The sequence below is a fragment of the Dama dama genome, chromosome 30, assembly GCF_033118175.1.
Source record: "Dama dama isolate Ldn47 chromosome 30, ASM3311817v1, whole genome shotgun sequence".
In the NCBI taxonomy this organism is placed as follows: Eukaryota; Metazoa; Chordata; class Mammalia; order Artiodactyla; family Cervidae; genus Dama; species Dama dama.
Genome location: NC_083710.1, coordinates 32,612,215 through 32,636,149, shown reverse-complemented (window position 1 = coordinate 32,636,149; position 23,935 = coordinate 32,612,215). Strand labels below are relative to the sequence as shown.

At 43.3% G+C, this 23,935-nt stretch overlaps 1 protein-coding gene and 2 pseudogenes across 1 annotated transcript in view; 2 read left to right on the top strand and 1 right to left on the bottom strand.

Moving 5' to 3' along the window:
- LOC133049260 (heterogeneous nuclear ribonucleoprotein M-like) lies at window positions 1-2,204 on the bottom strand (annotated as a pseudogene).
- An 18,480-nt stretch (window positions 2,205-20,684) lies between these two features.
- Window positions 20,685-23,935, top strand: part of FRY (FRY microtubule binding protein) — a 425,432-nt gene continuing 422,181 nt past the window's right edge. The window contains exon 1 of the mRNA XM_061133663.1: window positions 20,685-20,796. The gene's annotated coding sequence lies outside the window, so the exon portion shown is untranslated. The remainder of the gene's footprint in view (window positions 20,797-23,935) is intronic.
- LOC133049328 (small ribosomal subunit protein uS13-like) overlaps window positions 21,279-23,935 on the top strand; it is a 30,227-nt pseudogene continuing 27,570 nt past the window's right edge.

The window sequence follows — 23,935 nt, the reverse complement described above, 5'->3', positions numbered from 1 at the left end:
TCTGATATCGATGTTCTAAAAAGGCAACTGCTTAAGCATTTCTATCGATTCGAACATCAATCTCTCGGCCACTCAGCTTCATCCCATTCATCATCCGGCAGGCTCTCTCAGCCACCTCTAGCGACTCAAACTTAACCACACCACACCCCTTGGACTTCCCATTCTCCATCCTGATGTCGGCATACAGCACGTGGCTGCATTCGTTGAACTTGTCTTTTAGCATCTTCCATGTAAAATCAAATGGGAGATTTCTCACAAATATCTGGCAGGCCTTCCTGGCCTCCCCAGGGGCATAGCCTCCAGTTCCACCAAAGGAACCCGTGAAACTTCCTCCAAAGTTGCCATGCTCCATCTCAATGGCACAGTCAGAGCTGGCACCACCACTACCACCCATGGCCAGGCCCATGCAGTCAATGCCAGCACCCAGGGCTGGGCCCATGGCAGGACCCATGCGCTCCAAACCCATATGCTTGAGACTGTTGGGGCCCATACGCTCCAGGCCCATGCGCTCCAGGTTGTTGGCACCCATGCACTCCAGACTGGTGACCATGTGATCCATCATGGGGCCCATGCCTGTGGGCACCATGCGCTCCATGCCCAGGCCCATGTACTCGATGGCAGGGCCCATGTGCTCCACACCAGAGCCCATGAGCTCGATGGTCTGGCCCACACGGTCAATGGGTGCAGCCATTCATTTGAGGCCAAAGCCCATGCCAGCACCCATGCGCTCCAGAGCCAATGTGCTCCACGGTCTGGCCCATGCGCTCAATGCTGGAGGCCATGTGGTCAAGGCCCAGGAGGCCATGCGCTTGATGCCGGAGCCCATGCGCTGAACGGAGCCCATGAAGTCCATGGCCAGGCCCATGCACTCAATCTCTGAGCCCACACAATCCATGCCGTGGCCCAGGCCTGCGCCCATGCATTCCATGCTGCCCCCCCACCCCAGCCCACCCTCGGCCCAATGTGGTCAATGCCAGGGCCCATCCTCTCAATTCCGGGGACACTGCCTCTGCCTCTGCCTCCACCTCCTCCCTGCTTTGCAATGATCTCTCTTCTCTTCAGGGCATTACTTAGGATTTTGTTTATTCTGCCCATGTTCATCCCAGATCCAAATCGACCCATGTTTTCCATACCACCACCAAAAGGTCCCTCCATGCCTCCCATTTTATTTATTCCAAATCCTATGCCTTCCATTCCCATTCCTGCAGGTCCCAGGTTGCCCATTCCAATGCCTTTATTCAAACGGTTGGCATCAATAGGCTGCCCTCCTGGTCCTAACCCCGTGCCAGTTCCACCAAGTCCACGGGGAAGTTGTTGTGGACGCTCAGGAAAGAAAAAATCTCCTTTTGGTAAGGCCCTCTCATCCATTTTCACGTGCATTGGTCTGTCAAACAGCAGCTGGCCATTAAACATAGATATAGCTTGCACGGCTTCAGTGGACTGTTCAAAAGTAACAGTGCCTATTCCGTGACTTTTTCCATCTTTATCCTCAAGAATGTCTGCTCAGACCACCACACCAGCCATACTAAAAACTTTCTTCAGTTTCTTCCAGCCAAATTTATAATCCAGATTTGCTATAAATACTGTGCTTCCAAGTCCTCCAGCCTGTAATGCATGGATAATCTCATTTGGGATGTTAGGATTATTTAGGATACTGGGTGGGATATTAATCATTCTTGGTCACCTGGTCCCATACCCATCCCAGCAGTCATAGCCATCACCTTTTGCATTGCTCTCCTGGCTTGTTCACCATCAGGATCTTCTTTGACTTTCAGTGGTCTTCCACTCAGACTATGCTTGTTTAGAACTTCAGCAGCTTTTTTCATGCTCTCTTCCATCTTGAATTCAACAACATCACATCTCCTTGACTTTCCTTCAGCGTCCATTAAGAGCTCCACGTATGTTACCTCACCAACTTTTTCTTTAACCAGGTCTTTAACTGACTGCCTTTTCACATCAAAAGGTATGTTTGTAATGAAGGCTCTGTATCTTTTAGGTGGATTGGCGTATGGCTCAAAGCGATTGCCTCCTCTTTTTATGTTTTTCTCTTTCCTCTTCTTATTCTGAGCAGGTCGTTCTCCTTCACCTTTCGGGCCTGGAGCTCCGTTGTCACTTGGCACGCCAGGCGCGCTGCTCTGCTCCTGCATTTTGGGCTCTGTCGCTGCCACCTCGGCCGCTGCTTCGACCCCTGCCGCCATTTTCTCCGCATCTGGGCTTTGTGTGAGCAAGAGAGCTGCGCAGCGCTGCACCTGCTTGGCTCATTTTTAAAGTGGGTTGTTAATTTTTCTGGAATTGAGCTTCATGAGCTGCTTGTATATTTTTGAGATTAATTGTCAGTTGCTTCATTTGCTACTATTTTCTCCCATTCTGAAGGCTGTCTTTTCACTTTGCTTATAGTTTCCTTTGTTGTGCAAAAGCTTTTAAGTTTAATTAGGTCCCATTTGTTTATTTTTGCTTTTATTTCCATTACTCTGGGAGGTGGGTCATAGAAGATCCTGCTGTGATTTATGTCAGAGAGTGTTTTGCCTATGTTTTCCTCTAGGAGTTTTATAGTTTCTGGTCTTACGTTTAGATCTTTAATCCATTTTGAGTTTAGTTTTGTGTATGGTGTTAGAAAGTGTTCTAGTTTCATTCATTTACAAGTGGCTGACCAGTTTTCCCGGCACCACTTGTTAAAGAGATTGTCTTTTCTCCTCTGTATATTCTTGCCTCCATTGTCAAAAATAAGGTGTGCATATGTGCATGGATTTATCTCTGGGTTTTCTGTTTTGTTCCATTGATCTATATTTCTGTCTTTGTGCCAGTACCATACTGTCTTGATGACTGTAGCTTTGTAGTATAGCCTGACATCAGGCAGGTTGATTCTTCCAGTTCCATTCTTCTTTCTCAAGTTTGCTTTGGCTGTTTGAGGTTTTTTTGTATTTCCATACAAATTGTGAAATTATTCATTCTAGTTCTCTGAAAAATACCATTGGTAGCTTGATAGGGATTGCATTGAATGTATAGATTGCTTTGGGCAATACACTCATTTTTCACTATATTGATTCTTCCAATCCATGAACATGGTATATTTTCCATCTATTTGTGTCATCTTTGATTTCTTTCATCAGTATTTTATAGTTTTCTATATATAGGTCTTTTGTTTCTTTAGGTAGATTTATTCTGAAGTATTTTTTTGTTGTTGTTGTTGCAATGGTGAATGGAATTGTTTCCTTAATTTTTCTTTCTATTTTCTCATTGCTAGTATATAGATATAAGTGCAGTTAGTGTATAGATATATATAATTTTATATCATTTATATAAAATTAACACACAGAAATCCCTTGGATTCCTATACACTAACAATGAGAAAACAGAAAGAGAAATTAAGGCAGTGTGATCTTGAACAAGCCTCTTACTCTCTTGAACCTCATGTGTTGGTTAAGACAAGAGTAGTTCCTCCCCATCTATCTTACACAGTTATGGTCCTGAGGACTTAACGGTAAGATAATAGGTGTCTTGGGGAAACACTCTATGGAATGTAAGAGGTTCGATAATTTGTTATTCAGTAGATTCTGGAGTTGTTCTTTTCTTTGCTTATTATTTAAGTTCATCTTTCTCAGCATTAAACCATTCAGATTGCTCTAGAAAAATATTCCCCCAGACTATTCTCGTAGGTGGTTAGAACTAACTCTTCAAGGCTCATGTGCATGTGCATGCTCAGTTGCTGAGTTGTGTCTGACTCTTTCTGACCCCAAGGACTGTAGCCTACCAGGCTCCTCTGCCCATGGGATTCTCCAGGCAAGAATACTGGAGTGGGTTGCCATTTCCTTCTCCAGGGGATCTCCCTGACCCAGGGATTGAATCTGCATCTCCTGTGTCTTCTGCATTGGCAGGTGGATTCTTTACCACTGTGCCAAGTGGGAAGCCCCTTTAAGGGTCATAAAGAGATGTAAAAAATCAAGAACTCTGAGTGACTATCAAAGGACTCTGCAAATTTCACACAAACATTTCTATGTAAGGGAATTCCCTCATCATCCAGTGATTAATTAAGACTCAGCACTTTCATTGCTCTGGGCCTGGGTTCAATCTCTAGTCAGGGAACTAAGATCCTGCATGACATAGCCAAGAAATTTTTTCTACACAATATATTTTATGACTACACACTCAGATCCTAGGCTCCATGAACACCTGTAGTCTTGGATATAAATGAACTACATGGGACATAGACAGTATGTAGTAGTAGACAGGAACAGATATAAAGGAGATATATGGTCCCAAGTCCTGTTAATGTATAGGAAGTTATCAATTTAGTTCAGTCACTCAGTTGTCTCCAACTCTTTGCGACCCCATGGACTGCAGCATGCCAGGCTTCCCTGTCCATCACCAACTCTGGGAGCTTGCTCAAACTCATGTCCATTGAGTCGGTGATGCCATCCAATCATCTCATCCTCTGTCATCCCTTTCTCCTCCTGACTTCAATCTTGCCCACCATCAGGGTCTTTTCAAATGAGTCAGTTCTTCCCATCAGGTGGCCAAAGTATTAGAGCTTCAGCATCAGTTCTTCTAATAAATATTCAGAACTGATTTCCTCTGGGATTGACTGCTTTGATCTCCTTGCAGTCCAAGGACTCTCAAGAGTCTTCTCCAACACCACAGTTAAAAGCATCAATTCTTTGGTGCTCAGCTTTCTTGATAGTCCAACTCTCACATCCATATATGACTACTGGAAAAGTCATAGCTTTGAATAGACAGACCTTTGTTGGCAAAGTAATGTCTGTGCTTTTTAATAGACTGTCTAGGTTGGTCATAACTTTAATTTCATGGCTGCAGTCACCATCTGCAGTGATTTGGGAGCCCAAGAAAATAAAGTGTGTCACTGTTTGCATTGTTTCCCCATATAAGAAGTTATAGTACAATGATTTTATGGGGAGGGGGTTATATTGCTAATGTGTCAGCCCATCCTGGGCTTCCCAGGTGATGCAGTGGTAAAACTCTGCCTACCAATGCAGAAGACACAGGTTTGATCCCTGGGTCAGGAAGATCCCCTGGAGGAGAGCTTGGCAGCCTACTCCAGTATTCTTGCCTGGGAAATACCATGGACAGAGGAGCCTGGCAGGCTACAGGCCATGGGGTAGCAAAGAGTCAGACATGACTGAGTGAGCACACACACACACAGCTCATCCTGGTTAGAGAACTTTGTAAGAACAAATTGGTTCACTTTTCTTCCTGTCATTGAAGCTTCATCATAACTAGGAGTCTCATCAGAGAGATAGTGACTCAGTTGGAAATCAGGACAATGATGGATTTTGGATATACAGTGGAAGGAGAGACTGACAGTGCAGAGCCTGGATGTATTGGGGTTGGCAGCTCTTCAGTGGAAAGTGTCATTTGGAGCCTCCTGCACTGAAAAGGTATGCCTGTCCCTTCTCACTGTTACCAAAAGGTATGCATAGGGTGTCTGACTGCTCACTGCTCAAAAGCCAATAAGCAGGCCAGTATGGTGGAAAGGGAAGTTTGCTTTATCTTAGATGCTGGCAACTGAGGGGGAGGGGGCAGGGGGTGGCAGACATCTGTCCAAAGGCCGAGTCCCCCCACCCCCTGACAAGAAGAAGGTGAGAGCACTTATAGACAGGAGTCTGGTGGGGGAGGACTACATGCAGAAATAGCACAGCCATCTCTAACAGTCATTTCAAATTGATCATCTGTGGTCTGACCAATATCATCTTGAATGTTTTAGGTGCAGTTAATCATCAGTTCCAGGGTCCATTTATTCCCATTTCTTTGCAGTCATTTCTCAGAATTGTGGCAGCTGAAGTCCTGGGAACAGTCTGGCCATCATGTAGTTAACTTCTCCACCTGGGGTTTTGGTATGTATAAGGCAGCTTACAGGATATGGCTCAGAATACTATCTAAGGCCCTTGAGAAAGAATTAAAAGTCCTTGACTATGCTTAATGACTACATTATTATTATTTAGTATCCTTAGACTGTTTTCCTTTGTTTCAGTGTTTCTCACTTCTTTGATTAAACTTACTCTTTGATTAAAATTTTCCACAGGCAAAAGGCAGGCAGAGGACATGGGTGGGGGGGCGGGGGGGCGAGGATCATATGGTCCTGCTCGGTTTCATTACCACCGGCCCTATGGCAGGTCAGTAAGTCATAGCATCCAGAGAACTGTATCCACTGCAAACATTTCATCTATCAGCTATCTATCTGTTTATCTATCTATCATCTCTATCTTTTTGAGAAAGTCTCAGATTAGTGTAACAATTCACTTACCAGTAACTTGCTATAAAAGAAAAATTAGGGGCCATGATGAGGATCTTAGCCTGTCCATGCTTCCAGCAACTTTCAGAGGTCTTTGAGTTCCTCATTTTGATTCACTAAAAAACAGATTATTAATCAAAAGTTAAAGTGTTTTCCCTTTGGTAAGGACAGTGATCTTTCTCTTAGCTCTTTGCCAGTGCTGATAAGAACAAAGCAGATCTTATTCAGAAAGCCCACTGTCACAGTTTACAATAGCCAGGACATGGAAGCAACCTAAATGTCCATCAACAGAGGAGTGGATAAAGAAAAGGTGGAATATTACTAAGCCATTAAAAGGAATGAAATTGTGCCATTTGCAAAGATATGGATGGACCTAGTGACTGTCATACAGAGTGAAGTAAATCAGAAAGAGAAAAACAAATATCATATATTAATGCAGAGGAATCTAGAAAAATGATATAGATGATCTTATTTGCAAAGCAGAAGTGGAGACACAGTTGTAGAGGGCAAATATATGGATACCAAGGGGGAAAGGAGGGGTGGGAGGAATTGGGAGTTTGGGACTGATGTATCTATAGTATTGATGCTATGCATAAAATAGATAGCTGGTGAGAACCTACAGTACAGCACAGGGAACTCTGCGTGATGCTCTCAGGTGACTTAAATGGGGAGGAAATCAAAAAAAGAGGCGATATGTGTTTACATATAGCTGATTCACTTTGCTGTATGATAGAAACTAACACAACATTGTAAAGCAACTATACTCCAATAAAGATAATTAAAAACAAAACCAAGCAAAACAAAAGCCTACCCTTGGAAATGGAACTGCTCTGTCAACATCAGCAAACAAAAGTGAACAATTTATCCTTGATTTCCCCCCCCCCCAAAATATTAACAAATAATTAACAGAGAAAGTGGAGTCCATTTGATAGTAAATAGAATAAGACCTAGGCTAAACAAAGAAAATGCAAAAAAGCAAAGTGGTTTAAGTATCTCTTCTCTACCCTTCTCTGTTTCTCTCTTTTCTCTGACTCTTTAAATTTACCAAACTTTGCACAAATTTCTTCTCTTGCAGTCCCTTGGCCTCTCAAGCTCCTCACCCTAATTTGGTTCTCCATGACTCAGAATCTTTATTTTACCTCCAACCACCAATCCAAGGCATGTACTATTTCTCCACTTATAACCCCAATAGTCAGTAGGTTCTTATGCCCTTGGGTTTTAAAGGCTAACTAGCTAATCCAGAGGCTACCCAGGTGGCACGCTGGTAAATAATCTGCTTGCCAGTGCAGGAGAGGCAGGTTCGATCCCTGGGTCGGGAAGATCCCCTGCAGGAGGAGATGGCAACCCACTCCAGTATTCTTGCCTGGAGAATCCCATGGACAGAGGAGGTTGGCAGGCTACACAGTCCATGGCGTCGCAGAGTTGGACACAACTGAGCGACTAAGCACACAGCTAATCCAGAGGCTAACATAGTATTAGATAAAGAGTCTTGTAGGGATGGGCTACTCCCAGACAAGATGTAACAAATGCATGTTACTAATAGCCTCCTAAAGACAAGTGGTCCATGGGAACCATTTTTCCCATGAGAGATTCTAATGATGGGCACTCACACTTCACAGCTAAGGAGGGCCAGGCTCCATCTGCCTGGGGGTGCACAGATAACTGCAACTGGAATGACCACTCTCACCCCAATCAGAGGAGGTTCCTCCCAGCCCTGATCTCTTGATGTCGAGACCCTCTACCTCCAGTTTCCTTCCTTCAGAGTTCTGGGAATACTGATACTATCTCACCAAAAGCCTTTCTGATTCCCTTAATTCCCTCAGTCTGGTAGTACACTTGGCTTCAGAACAGAGAGAACTGAAATGTCTGTCAGTGATGATCTCCTCTGATCTGGCAATCCTGAAGGATAGACGTGCCAAAATGAGACAATTAAAGGAGCAGTGTCCTGTGCATAAAAACTAGGATGTATTAAAGTACTGAGTGCCACCCAAATGATAAGGAGTAGGTACCCAGACATGCTCTCAGTATTTTCACTTTTATATTTAAAAAGAAAAAAAATCACGAAGCTTTAAAACTGTTTCAGTGAAAAAAATCTAAAACAAAACAAAACCAGACTGGATATATATAGGGACTTCAAAGGTGGCTCAATAGTAAAGAATCTGCCTGCCAATGCAGGAGACACAGGCTTGATCCCTGGGTCAGGAAGATCCTCTGGCTGAGGAAATGGCAACCCACTCCAGTATTCTTGCCTGGAGAATCCCATGAACAGAGGAGCCTGGTGGGCTACTGTCCATGGGGTCACAAAGAGTTGGACAAGGCTGAGCGTGCATGAATATATAACTGATTCACTGAACTGCACTTTTGAAACTAACACAGCATTGTAAATCAACTATACTCTAATAAAATGTTTAAAAGAAAAAAAAATTCCCCCAGAAGAATCATTCTGCATTTCCTGAGGTAGAGGCTGTGAAAACAGAGTGAGATTGCCAAGGGTATCTGGGGAGGCTGATCAACAGTGACATTAAACAGCAGTTTCCTGTGAGAAGCACAGCTGGCATTGAGACAGAGTGGGGAAAGCAGAAACCAAGCAAAGGGGACTCGAGAGATGGTGGGAAGTGAAGCAGGACGAGTGGAGAAGCCAAGCCATGACAGTAAGCAGTAAAGTACCGATGAAGACCTCAGCAAATGCCACTGCTCACAACACACATCCGCTACCATCTCCTGATCTCAGGACATCTGAAGCATAAACCCCCACACAGCAACCCTTCCCTTTGTTCTTATAAATTGGCAACAGGCCCACATCACTGATGTTGCTCCAAAGTCCTGACTCTACAGAATAACTAGAGACAAATCATTGACTCATTCAGTGAAATGAATGGAGTGGACAGTGGGGGATAGGGACAAGGGAGACAGATTTCATCAACTTCCACACATTCCAGAATGACCTTTATGTTTGCTGGGCTTTCCAGGTGGCCCAGTGGTAAAGAATCCACCTGCCACTGCAGGAGATGCAAGAGTTTGATCCCTGGATGGGGAGGAAACCCTGGAGTAGGAAATGGCAACCCACTCCAGTATTCTGGCCAGAAAAATTCCATGGATAGAGGAGCCTGGAGGGTTATAGTCTATGGGGTCACAAAGAGTCAGACACGACTGAACAACTAAACACATTTTATGTCTGCCTTTCACTTGGATGTTAACACACATATGTGGTTGAAAGAGACTTTTATTCCTCTTGTTAACATATTCGGGTAGCTATGCTTCACATGATTAATATACAGGTATATGATTTAAATTTGGTCAATTTTGCTTAATTTAGTTTGTGCCTTTTTAACAACCTCTATTTTTTCCCCTCCCTCCCTATCCCAGGGCAGCCACTTTTCTACACTTTGTTTGACAGTTCCAAAATTTTATTTAGTCATTTATTTATTTCAGACTACACATATAAATGATATCATGTGGCATTTTCTTTCTCTTTCTGGCATATTTCACTTAGCATCATGTCCTCCAGGTCCACTCATTTGTCACAAATAAGAGCATATCCTTCTCTGTTATATTATTCTGTCTGACTCACACTCGATTGTGTATACAGATCTTGTTGACTTATGATAGGGTTATACCCCATAAACCCATTGTATGCTGAAAATATCATAAGTTGAAAATGCATTTGATACCCCTAACCTACTGAACTATGTAGCTTAGCCCAGTCTACTTTCAATGTGCTCAGGACACTTAACATTATCCTACAGCTGGGCAAAACCATCTAACACAAAGCCTATTTCACACACACGAAAAAGTGTTGAATATTTCATGTCATGTATTGAATTCTGTACTGAAAGTGAAAAACAGAATGGTTTTTATGGGTATGGAATGGCAACAGGTGTGTCAGCGGTGCACTCACGTGTTCCTCTGGCTGACTAGGAGCCAGGCTCCCAGAACCACACAAGAGAATAGTGTAGCATGTTATCACTAGCCCAGGAAAAGATCCAAATTCAGAGTACAGTTTCTACAGAATGCTTGTCACTCTTGCACCAACAGTAAGTCAGAAATCATAAGTCAGACTGTCATAAGTTGGAGATCGTCCATATATACATCACACCTTGATTCGTTCTCCTGTGGATGGACACTCGGGTTGATTCCGTGTCTTGGCTATTGTTAATACTGCTCCTGTGAACGTGAAAGTGCAACCATCTCTCTAAAACTCTGTTTTCATTTACTTTGGATGTATACCCAGATGTGGGATTGCTGGATCAAATGGTAATTCTATTTTTAAATTTTTGAGGGCCCTCCAAACTGTTTTCCTTAGAGGCAAAAGCAATTTATGTTCCCACCAACACTGCACAGAGGTTCCCTTTCCTCCCTGCATCCTTGCCAACGCTTGTTATCTTTTGCCTTTTTTATTTTTCATTTTTATTGGAATATAGTTTCTTTACAATGCTGTGTTAGTTGCTACTGTACAGCAGAGTTAATCAGCTACATGTGGACATATATCTCCTGGTTTTTGGATTTCCTTTCCATTTAGGTCACCACAGAGTATTGCGTAGCGTTCCCTGTGCTATTCAGTAGGTTCTCGTTAGTTATCTGTTTTATATAGTAGTGTATGTATGTGAGTCCCAATCTCCCAATTCGTCTCACCCCCTCTTCCCGTCTCGGTGTCCATACACTTATTCTCTACCTCTATGCCTCTATTTCTGCATTGCAAATAGGTTCATCGGTCTTGTCTTTTTGATGATAGCTATTCTAACATGTGTGAGGTGATATATCAATGTAGTTTTGATGTGTATTTCCCTGATGATTAAGACAGTGAAAACCTTTCTACGTACCTTCTGATCATTTATATGTCTTCTCTAGAAGAATGCTTATTCAGTTCCTCTGCCCATTTTTAAATTGAACTGTTTGGTTTTTTGCTTTCAGTTGTATATGTTTTTTATATATTTTAAATATTAATCCCTTAGCAGATGTATGAGTTGCAAATATTTTTTCCCTTTCTGTAGGTCGCATGTTTTTTCATTTTGTTGATGTGCAGATGCTTTTTAGTTTGATGTATTCCCACTTTTTAATTTTTGCTTTTGGTGTCAAATATAAAGAAAAAGTCACTGCCAAGACCAAAGTCAAGGAGCTTACCTTCTATGTTTTCATGTAGATCAGTTCTGTCAACTTTCGTCAGTTACAAAGAAACTTTATTCCTGAATGACTTGTTCATTGAGTTGTCACTGTGAAGAGAAAACAACATTAAAATACAGATTTAGAAACATGAAAACTATAACAAGTTTTTGCAAGGTCAGAGTGCTACTCACTTTTGCTTAATATCAGATTGTCAAAATTAATATCACTGCAAGAAAGAAATAATTTATTTTTTCACAGCCTTGACTAAAGATTCAATTTTTATAAGGTGGAGAAAAATTGTATGATTTTTTTTTTGAGATGAAGAGTTTATTCAATGTGCTTCAAGGCCATTACATAACTGTTTATTTTGGTTGGCATAATATTTTGTTGCACAATTAGTGCTATTAATTTATACCATCAAATTGTATCATTTTTAGCAATTTTTCCCTTAGTATGTGAATAATCTTTTTCTAATTAAGGAACAAAATTTTAAAAAAAGAAACAACGTTTAAAAGAAAAGTTCAATTGTGTCAATGTACCTAATGGATATTTTAAAATAAACTAGATTATTGGATTGGGCTTCCTCTCCTAATAACTGACCCAGAAAAGAAGTTAATTTCTTGGAATATAAAGTAGGACTATTTACTTGTATTTGTCTGTTAGTCAGATATCTTAAATCCAAACTTATAATGAGTATATATAATATATCTGGCATTAAATTGTTTTAAAAATTAAGTACATTATTTCTCTGACCCAACAGCTATTACTGAGTACTACAGAAATGTCTGTAATTGTGTTTGTATGCACAGCTATAATGGTTTCTGAAATATGATTTAAAAATCAATACCTAAAAGTATTTTAAATGCATACTTGGGCATTATTCATCCTAGACGCATGCACATTTTATTTTCTAGAAAAATCAAAGGCATACTTTGTCAAACCAGAAACTACATTTTCAATATTGTCTATATGATTTGATTGTACAGGGACAATACTTAGATTTAACCAACTTAGGGGATGAACCTAAAAGATGAAAGAATATTAAACCTGAATATTATTTCCATGATGGTTCAGCTGGTAAAGAACCCACCTGCTGATGCAGGAGACACAAGAGACATGAATTTGATCTCTGGGTCAGGAAGATCCCCTGGAGAAGGAAATTGCAACCTACTTCAGTATTCTTGCCTGGAAAATTCCATGGACAGAGGAGCCTCGTGGGTTACAGTTTATAGGGTTGCAAAGAGTTGGACAAGATTGAGTGTACACACACACAGGGGATGAACTAAAGGATGAAAGAATATTAAACTTGAACAGCACAGACATAGATTTTCTGCAGCTAAAATTCTGTGTTTTAGTAATATGTAGCTACCACAACCACTGACTAATGATTAAAGTAAAATTTAACTGTAAGTTTCTTTTATCTTAACATTTCTTTTAAAATATAGGAAAAAGAGCATTTATATTATTTATGAGCTTAGTATTATTATCCATTAATTATGTAATGCTTATTTCACTTTTCTAATATATGTTTGGAAAAACAAGATAACAATATTGTAGGGAGTACATTAATGAAGAGCAATCACTAAATAACAAATCAACGACATTTACAACAAATATAAAGTAATTGTTAGGGTTTTTAAGTCCTTAGGAATTTTTGAATATTGAAAGCACAAACAGATATAAATATATCTTCCTTTAGTTTAGGTTTGCAATTTTTCTTTCCATGGTTACTTTTAGGGAAATTAAGACACATTTTTATGGAAAAAAATTTACTCTATAATTACATATTACTTCAAGATTTTTAAATTCATGCTCTATAAATAGACTGTAATCAAACAAATTAATAATACTACATTAACCTGGTTCATACAAATCAGGCTACAGTTGATTCAACACTCATTACTGTTCATCTTTAGTTTATAATTGAATTTAAAGTTGATTTGTTTCCAAACAAAAATGTATTAAGAATATAATTTTTATTTATAATAATTAAGTGTTCAAATCCATCAAAATTACATATTTTGCTAATTCTTTGGCACTTGAGAATCTATAATTTGGGTAACTTTTCAGCACATGCCTGAAAATCATAAATTTACAATGTATTGTAGTTTTAGTTGCCATTGAATAGTGACCTCAAATTGGAAGCTTTAACTGTTAAATACTCAGAGCTTCTTACTTCAGACCTCGGTAGGTGTTGGTTTGAAAAGACTTTGAGAGAAATATGTTACTTAGAAACATATAGTCTAGGGTGGAAATGAAATACATAAAGATTTCACAAGAAATTCTGATGTCTGCAGGCAGACCCAAGGACACGTCCTCTGAACCACACCTGGTCCATGGAGTGTCAGAGGACAAGCTACGTGCAAGATGGAAGCTGAGAATAAATCTGCAAATGTTGCTGAAAACAATCCAGATCCTCTTATGTACGGTCTCTCAATCTCCACATTCCAACTCAGGTGGGAATCTCCCTCCCCTTGTCCATTCCCATCCCTCAAGCTGTAATTTACGCTTCTCTCTTCACGGTGGCTGCTGAGTTTAGTTTCACCTGATTTCATTTCAATATGGGAGACGCTGTCTCAAGTAAGGGAGACGCTTGCTGTCGGGGATTTCCAGACTCTGCGCAGGGGTAGAGGTGGATCTTCCCTGATCGTCACCTCTCCAGGCCCTTGCAGGTGGCCAGTCTCCACGTGAGCCCTCCACGCTGCCTAGTTAATAAGCATCCATCTGATTTTTTAAAATTTATTATTTATTTATTTGTGGCTGCACTGGGTCTTTGTTGGGCTTTCCAGGTGGTGCTAGTAGTAAAGAACCCATCTGCCCATGCAAGTAGACATAAGTGACACAGGTTCAATCTCTGGGCTGGGAAGATCCCCTGGCATGGCAACCCACTTCAGTATTCTCGTCTGGAGAATCCCATGGACAGAGGAGTCTGGCGGGCTACAGTCGATGGGGTTGCAAAGAGTCAGATGTGACTGGGCAGCACAGCAGCAGCAGCACTTTTTTGCTGTGCAGGCTTTCTCTAATTGCAGTGAGCAGGAGTCACTCTCTAGTTGTGGTGCGTAGGGCTTCTCATTTCAGTGGCTTCTGTTGTTGCAGAGCACGGGCTCTACGTTCTCAGGCTTCAGTGGCTGCAGTGCTTGAGCTCAGTAGTTGTGACATAGTGGCTTAGCTATGTCTAAGCAACTAAGTGGAGCTTAGGTGTGGGGTCTTCCTGGACCAGGAATCGAACCTGTGTCATATGCACTGGTAGATGGATTCTCAACCACTGGACCACCAGGGAGGTCCCAGCATCCAACTGATTTTTCAATCACACTGAGGGTTGCAGAACACAAGGCCTCATGAACCAACCTAAAACTGAAAACACTGCAGTTGTTAGAATATAACATATACATAGTTCTTCCAGTAGTCAGGTGTCTTTTAACCTGATAAAAGCAGTGAAGTGCTAGCTGGAAATGAGAACCAAATCTGCAGAACTGGCTTAGATGATTCAAATCTTCCAGAAAACACTTACCCTGAACCAGTCCTGAGACAGCCCTCCATCTATTGTTGTCACCACCAATGTCAGAGCTCCTCTACATTTCCTAACTAGACCAACAACCTTTGAAAGAAGTAACATGATTGTTTCCATGTTAAATGGTCAAAGACAACCCGGCTATAGTAGTTTTTAAAATAAACCAAAAAGAGAGAGTTAAGAAGTAAAAAAGAATGAGTTCATTTTTTGAGACAAATTTAGCTACATCAAAAAATGCTTCAAGTCAATTTAAAAAGAAACGATTTCACTGTCAATCTTCTCCATATGCCTCCTTTGGGTTTTGCTTTATTATCATTTGAAGGTAACTAGAATTGCAAACATCAGCTTCTCTGAATAATCACTAAGATGTCTTCCAAAAGAAAGTCAAGGGCTATAATCCTAGTCTAAATTTTTGGATGGCTTCCCAGTTAAATGTCAAAACAGTAGCTTCCTTTGGGATAGTTATTCCTTTTTATTGTACTGAAGAGCCCTTTTAGTGGCTTGTTCTGAATAATTACATATCACGCTTGACTTTCCTTTTACATAATATGAAAATTTTTTATTTCTTTATTCTCTATGGTAACAGCCAAGTTGCTTCAAGCCTGTTTCTTTTCTCTCAAGTACAAAGCTATTTTCCTGGAAGTGGAGGTGGGGGATCTGTCATACACGCAGGCAGAGAACGTCGAAGCAGTTCAGGCGAAGAGAAACACGTACCCTGTCCACACTTCATCTGCGTCAAGTCGGCTTGCTTTCTTCTGAAGCCATGTACATGTCCTCACCCCGGGACTTCCCAGGTGCTGTTTACTCAGCATAGAATGCTCTTCCCTCCTTCCCATCCTCAGACTGCTGTTCATCACTCATCTTTCACTGTCAGCTCAGAATCCATCCCTATCATGATGACTTTCCCCCTGATCATCCAGACAGAATCCTGTGTTCTTTTCTCAGCTAGGGAAAAGGTGTGCTTAGTCATTCAGTCGTGTCCGACTCTGTGACCCCCATGGACTGTAGCCAGCCAGGCTCCTCTGTCCATGGCATTTCCCAGGCAAGAATACCGGAGTGGGTTGCCATTCTGTTCTGCAGGGGATCTTGCTGACCCAGGGATCGAACCTGCGTCTCCTGCATTGGCAGGTGGTTTCTTTTACCATTGTGCCACCTGGGAAGCCCAAGGAATGGGTCCCCACTGTGAACTTTTTAAAGTATGCAATAAACGGTAGCATTAATTTTGATTTTTTTAAAAAACTTCACAATTTTCACAATACCTACAAAATTGTTCTTTTTCATGGGGTTACCAACGTTTGTAGTCACCGTCTGCCTGTATCCTTTCCTGAAATATTGTCATAAGATACACTGATTTTCCTAGAACAGAAAGGGGGACCCCTGGCTCACTGATTGGACACACCAGCATTGAGCAGACCACTCAGCAGGGGAGCAGGGAAACATGCTGGCTTCCTCTGTCTTTTTTTGTTGTTGTATTTTGTTTTTATTTTTTAATCAGAGGAAAATTGGTTGTGTTGTTGGTTTCTGTCTTACAGTTGTGTTGGTTTCTGTTGTACAGAATGTTGTGTTGGTTTCTGTCGTACAGCAACACGAATCAGTCATATATATGTTCCCTCCCTCTTTGATTGGCTTTTCTCGCATAGAAGCAGGTCACATCAATATCACAAGGGCAGGGACACTCACTGTCCCAATGACTCTCTGCCAAGTGACCTGGAATGAAGGAAGGCTGCTTAGAAGGCTGCTGAGCCACGGCTGGGGGGCAGATGATGGCTAACAACCCCCTGAGCCCCTCCAAAGTCACCTCTTCCCTCCTCTCGAGGACTGCTCGAGACAAACAAACACTCTGTTACACGTGGTCCAGTTAAGTTGGTTGTGTTAGTGTTAGCTGCTATGTTGTGTCTGACTCTTTGAGACGCTATGGACTGTAACCCACCAGGCTCCTCTGTCCACAGGATTTCTCAGACAAGAATACTGGAGTGGGTTGCCATTCCCTTCTCCAGGATATCTTCCCCACCCAGGGATCGAACCCACATGACCTGTATTTGCAGGTGAGTTCTTTACTACTGGGAAGCCACCTGGGAAGCCCTTTGATTAAGTCAATCCTTTTGTGCAAAGCACTTTTTTTCCTAAATATATTAGGGAAACTGTCATGTTCATCAGCTTTTTACTTTTATCAGTAAAGGATACTTATTTAGGGAGCTATCTGTCTGGGGCTGATGATATTTGATAACATTCACAAAGCAGTTTGCTTATTTTCATTATCTTATTTCTTGCAGCGCATCCTAACTCCTCAGGGAGGGACAACATCTGTTCCTGCAGGGGGAATGTCTCCAGCCTTCTCGTTGGTTCTCCCCCCAGCTTTAGACTCCAGGGAAACCAGCTCTCCCTCATTCTTGTGGATTCCCTAGATTTTTGCACGGAGATTTATGAAAAAGAGACTTGTAATGCTTCCGTGTTAATTAGATATCACAGTCTTGTGAACGATAAAAATGAGACTAAAAGGATGATCTGAAAAAAGGAAAAGAAAAGCAAAGGAGATTTAGAAAAGATTTCAAAGATTCTTTAAAACCACTAGGAAATTCTCTCTTCAGAATGGAAAAAAAATTCTACAACAAATATGAAAATTATTCTGCTGTCAAATACTTAGCTTATTTACTGTTAAAATGTTAATATTGTACCTTCCTAGACTGAGACTAACTTTTAAATTTCAGGCATTTAGATTTAGAGTTCAACTCACAGCTTATTAAAGTGTGGAATGTGATTCTCTAATATTCTAACAACCATGCCCCAGAACTCCAGAGCATACATACTATACGGGCCAATTAATTTTCAAATTTCATAAAGTATGTCAGTGCTATAAACAATTAGTAGTGAGAAAAAAAAATGATACCCTTTTTGATGATAGAATGACATGGAGCACTTAACAAACATTCATTGAGGGCCTGTTGGGCTCCAACGGTAGGGATGGGGGTGGGGAAGGGGACAGGGTAAGGATGAATGCGAGTCGGGGAAGGGGAAATCAGGACATTCACAAAGAACAGTACCTGCTTTCAAAAGGTGTCCACAATCCCATGAAGGGGAAAGAAAAGGAAGAGGAAAAGAAAATGCTGTTGGTATGCTGACAGTTGTATCATGACAAAACAGGTAGGTAGCCTCCAGTTTTCAAATGGTTGAGCCACTTTTTTAATAAAGCCTGGAATCCAGGATTTTCCAGCACAGGCCCAACTAAGGAGCTAAGGAGATCAGTAGCTGTTTTGTTTTGTTTTGTTTTCTCTTTGTCCCCCTTAGGGCCTGTAATAGTCCTACTTCCTGATCAAAAAGTAGATCAACTCCAAGTGTAAAAACAGTTTCATTCGCTGCAGCTTAAAAAGTTTTCTTAACTCAAGAGTTCAGTGATGGAATTCTGTCCCAGTTCCCTTATTCAGAATCCATGAGGCCTTGAGTGCATCCCCTCACCACTCCACCTTCAGGAGAAACTGCAGGAAAGCCCTTTGTGTGCTAAAAAGGTAGAAGCAAAGTCCAGCTAATCGTACTATGATACTCCAACAAGATGATGAAACTGGGTTTAGAGTAAGACCATTCACCAAAATCGCACACTATACCAGGGATAAGAAAGACCCAGAGGAATTCAAATTTTCACTTCCTAATTAAGCTATCCCTCTTGAACTGAGCTCTGATCCACCATGATATTTTGTCCTGGGAGTAACTGTCCAGCTTCACTTTCTGCCACACCTCCCACCCTGGGCCACATAAGCTGTCACTAAGACACCCAACTCCAGTCTCTCTATGACTGCGCCAAGGTCCTTTCTTAGGTCTTAGTACCCAAACCTGTGAGAAGTGGACCATAAAAAAGGCTGAGCATTGAAAAATTGATCCTTTCGAACTGTGATGCTGGAGAAGACGCTTGAGAGTCCTTTGGACAGCAAGGAGATCAAATCAGTCAATCCTAAAGGAAATAAACCCTGAATTTTCATTGGAGGGACTGATGCTGAAGCTCCAATATTCTGGCCACCTGAGTGAGGAAGAGCTGACTCATTGGAAAAGACCCTAATGCTAGGATAGATTGAGGGCAGGAGAAGGGGATGACAGACGATGAGATGGTTGGATGGCATTACCAACTCAATGGACATGAGTTTGAGCAAACTCTGGGAGATGGTGAAGGACAGGGAAGCCTGGCCTGCTGCTGCACGCCATGGGGTTGAAAAGAATGGGACACAACTTAGGGACTGAACAACAGCAACAGCCCTAAACTTGGCACTGTTTTACCTCCTTGGCATGACAACTTATTGTATTATAACAATTGCCCCCTAACAGTGTGGGCACCCATTGAAGACAGAGATCATGTGTTATTAATCTTTGTACCCTTGTCAGTGTACCTGGCAAAGATACATGGCTTAGTGAATGAATGGGTGCGTGTATGCAAGTCATAATTTCTGCCCATAAAGAACAGGATTGTGACACTCTCCAACTACATGTTTCTGTGTGTTTCCCAAAAACACTATTACTGTATATAGTTTTATAACAGCTTTACTGAGATGTAACTCACAGGTAACCTCAGCTTTTCAAAAGTTTACTGGGTATCACTTGTTATGAAAAAACTACATTAGTTACCATTTTCAATCACCAAAAGAAATACAAAGAGGGTTTTTGCTTTTATGTAAAAGGCAAAAAGCAAAAACAGCACTCAGCACTTGATTTGCAGCAAGCCTATACAGAGGCAGTGTCAGGCTCCACCTCCCCCCACCACCCCGCCCCCAACTATACTGGGCATCTCAGTATAAGTCTGCCATAGATTTGAACTAAGTCTGTGAGCATCTGTGCTTTATCTTGATTGATTTTGTGTGTTCATTAGCAAGATGTGCCCCAAGGTAATTCTTTTGTGCTTGCTGCCCTTTTGGCTTATGAAAGGTTTCATAGAAACACTCTACTTCAGGTGGGGGGAAGCTTGCACAAGTTCACTCAAAGTGTATTAATACAATGCAGTGGTTTTTAGTGGATTCAGAACCGTGCGTCCATCACCACTAACAAATTGAGGGAACAGTCTCATCACCTTTAAGAAACCCCAACCCATTAGCAGTCACTCCCCAACCCCCCTCACGCCCCTAGCGACCATTAATCTACCTTCAGTCTCTATGGATTCCTAATTTCTTGTTACGCTGTGTAAACAGCGTCAATTATTAGAACGCATCTCTGTGCCTAAGATCTGAGTGCTGAAGCAGCTTTGATTCAGTGTAGAAGTACAAAATCAATCTCTTTGCTTTGTGACCTTGGGTAAGTTGTTGAACTGGATTAAGTTTCCTCCTAAAAATGAAGAAGTTTGGACTGTGTAAGAGGTTAAAAAAAAAAAAAGCAAAACCCCTCTGGCTATAATTTCAATAGGCTTCCTAATAAATGTCTTCCTGTAATTAACATTTCACACCAGAACTGCTGCAGCCGCTGCCTTCCCCGCGAAGGGCCCTAGAGAAAACGTTTTCTCTTTTTCTGCCCTTTGTGGGTGTCTATTCCTGGGCGGGCCAAGGAGAAACTGCACAGCACAGGAGCGGAGTCTCTCGAGCGCTCCGCGCCCGCAGGAAGCCTCGCCCAGCCCGGGACCGCACCCTCCGTGGCGCCCCCGGGAGAGAGCGGGCAGCCGCGCGCGCCACGGGCGCGGGGAGGGGCGCGGGCATGGGGAGGGGGCGGAGCCAGCGGCCCGGCAGCCAATCCGGGCGGCCGCGCGTCCCGAGGGCCGCGGCTCGCCGGGCGCGCAGGGGGCGGGGCTCCGCTTGACAGTGGCGGTCGCCGGGCAGCGGAGCCCGGGCGCAGCGAGCGCGGCGCGCAGGGCCCCGGCCAGCTCAGGGTCTCGGCGCAGCGGAACAGCCTCCCGCGGCGGCGGCGGCGGTGGCGTCCGGGCGATGCGGCGGGTCTCCTCAGGCGCCGGTGTCCCGACCTCTTTCTGAAGGTACTGCTCGGGGCTCGCCCCCTCGCCCTGGGGCGGCGCAGCGCCGACCCCGCGGCTTTGTGAAGCCCAGGCTGGGGCGCGGGGTGGGTGGGGCCGGGCGGGGCGGCGCTCTCTGGGCCGCCTTCCCCGCGAGGAAGAGGGTGGCGGCGGAGGGAAGCGGGCTGAGGGAGGAGGGCTGTCTCCCGGGCGCGGCTGGCGGCCCTGCCGCCCTCCATCCTCCTGCCATCCCCTACCCTCCCCACCCCACGTGGCTCGAAAGAGGTTTCGTTCCAGGAGAAAGTTTGGTGCTGAGACGCGCGGAGCCGGACTCGGGGGTCCCTGAGGCGCGCCCCGGTAGAGGGGAGGCAGGTCGTCCTTGCCGGGGACGCCCGTGACCTGAATATGGGCAAGCGGGAACCCAGGCCACTTTCTACCGTCTCCCCACACCCACTCTCCCCCCAGCTGCATTCCCGACGCAGGCTCTTCCCCAAGGGAATTCCTCGATGGGGATTTCCCGCCCCAATCGGAGCAGGGGACGGGCACCCAGAATCCCCCCACCCCCGCTGTGGCTTCTGCCGAAGGTAGTAGTTAAGAATCCCGCACCTTCTAATTAAAGGTCCCTGAACAGTGTGTCGGAGCTGCCGGTGATTCCTTCTGTGTCACATCTTGAATATTTTCTTCATGCTACTGGGCTTGCAGTTGGTCTCCAGCGTGCTGGGGTGTGGAGCACAGGAAGGGGAGTAGAAGCTGTGGCCCATCTCTCAGGGTGCAGGTTGGGGGGAAAAAAGAATACAGATCGCACTGATCCACTCGAAGATGGGAGAAAGTTTCAGCCTTCAAAAAAAAGATGGGTTTCCGTGTGGATTATTTGCTTTGAGGAAACTTCCTCAAATGCAGAGAAATAGAGTTATTATTAAGTTTTACACAAGGTTGTAGGAACACTGTCTGTCATCACTGTAGCTGGGAGTAGAGGTGGTCATGTGTTTATCATGGGGACTTGAAATGAGCAGATGTCGACAAGTGTGTGTAGAGTTCTGTTTCATTCACATCAGCCTGATACCTTTCTGATCATACGTGTGGGTTCTCACAGGTACTTCATTTCTTACCAAGAATATTCATACCATAAGACAACTTCATAATACCTTTGGTACCCTGCAGACCGCCTTAGCCAAGGACATGGACCTCTTGTTCTGGTCCACACTGTTTCTCCCTTCGCCAGGTCACATCACTTCCATAAGAACGTTTACATGTGAAAGAGCAGGAAACCTGCTTCGTCCATGGTGACACGATATATACAGCATATACATGGTGCATACAGGTGTCCTAGATATTTTGTATGTAACTTTGATTCTCACAGTCACCCTGATGTGTTCTTAACTTCCCCTATTTTAGGATTTAAAGAGTTGTGCAGTCTTCCCAAGATTGGAATTTGAACCTGGATGTCTTTGACTTCCTGCCTGGTGCCCGTTTCCACTAATCTATGCTCTCTCTTAGCCTCTCTGGAGAGAGAGTTGCCCATGTGATGATACAGTAGGAAATCCCAGCATGGCAATGTACCCTGCGTCTCCTGACCTCCTGGGTCAGAGCCCTTTATGGAGTGTCTTCTCCTTCTGGGAGCCCACCCCTGTGTGCCCAGCTGGTATGATATCAGGGTTGATGTCAGGAACTGACATCATGGGCACCACACACTACCCCCACTCCCCTACGCCCAGGATGTAAGTCAGATAGCAATCTCCAAACATACCTTCCCCTTCCTAATACCTTGGTTCTAGAAGACAGGTGACTGAGTGTTTTCCCTTTCTGCTGCTTAAGGAGCAGTTTCTCCCCTCTCAGCCATTCAGGTCTATTTTAAGTCTGCACAGATAAGTACACCCCACCAGCTGGCAGCCACGCCTCCCCTGCGGTGTTCACAGGGACACACTCACCCTCCTGTACCAACTGTCAGAGAATTCCTGACACAGCCCTGCCTACTTACAGTGGAAGACTGAAACAAGATTTCTGGGGAAGATGGTGTTCGTCCAGGGAATCCCTAGATTCTCCTCTACTGACCAGAAAGGAGACTCACCTGAGGACCCTAGGGCAGGAAGCAGGCCTTCTCAATAGTACCAAATGCTGCGTGTGTGGTGGTCTGTTGTCAACACTGTTAAAGATAATGTATTTGTCATATAGAAATGCTTTTACTGGTTGTCTTCATGATGGATGGAGGTGATCACCTATTTCTGATTTGATTACTCACTTTTACACTGAGGCACTTGTCATCTGGCTGAAGGGTCTGGAAACCTGGTATCACAGTTGTGATAGTGAGTTTGAAGCTGTGTCTAAAAAAAAAAGTGTCTTTTATTATAACCTACAGGTACTCTTTTATCACTTCTCTTCCCTAGGCGGGTTGTGTGTATGTCTATTCTCTCCCTTGCTATAGTCTTCAACTCTTCTCTGGTTCCAAAATGGTTTGCAGTACTAAGGCTAAAAAGAGATAAATTCATTTTTGAGCTGTGACCATATGCTGCCTGGAAGCCTATCCTCGTAGTTGGCATTTTACTCATGTTACTCTAGTGTTCAGCATCTCAAAGTCCCATGTGTGTGCCTTGGGATTTAACATGGGCTCTCCTGTCTAATCATTTCACTCCGTCCCCCGCAGCGTGGTGAGGTTTCAGTCTAGAAGACAGCCCTGGCACCTCCCGCCTGATAGCTCTAAACTGTGGAAAACTGGAGCAGCACTAATTAAAGTTGAGAAAGTGGAACATGAGGTGTGCTCGCTGTCACTCTGGCACCAGAATGGGAAATGTACCAAAACCATTTGAGGGGAGAAAGAGTGATGCCGACTTCTTTAAATGACTGGGGATCTGCAAAACTGTACCAGATAATTGACATGGTATAGTCAACCTGAAGTTGGGAGCATGCAGATACCTCACTAACCTAAAAGTGTCCACATTCAACAAATTTCCACTCTGCATTCTATTCAGGTTTTAAAACCTATTATTAACTGGCAACCCATCTTTATTTCTGTATTTCATCAAATCGGGAATGTCATCAGAATGTAAGACATAGCATGATTTTTCTTATACAGGGAGGAAAAGAAAATACTGCCTGTTATATTATGACTTGCCACTGTAACAGTGGTCTTCCAGGACACTGCATGAAACTGTCATGCTAGCATCTC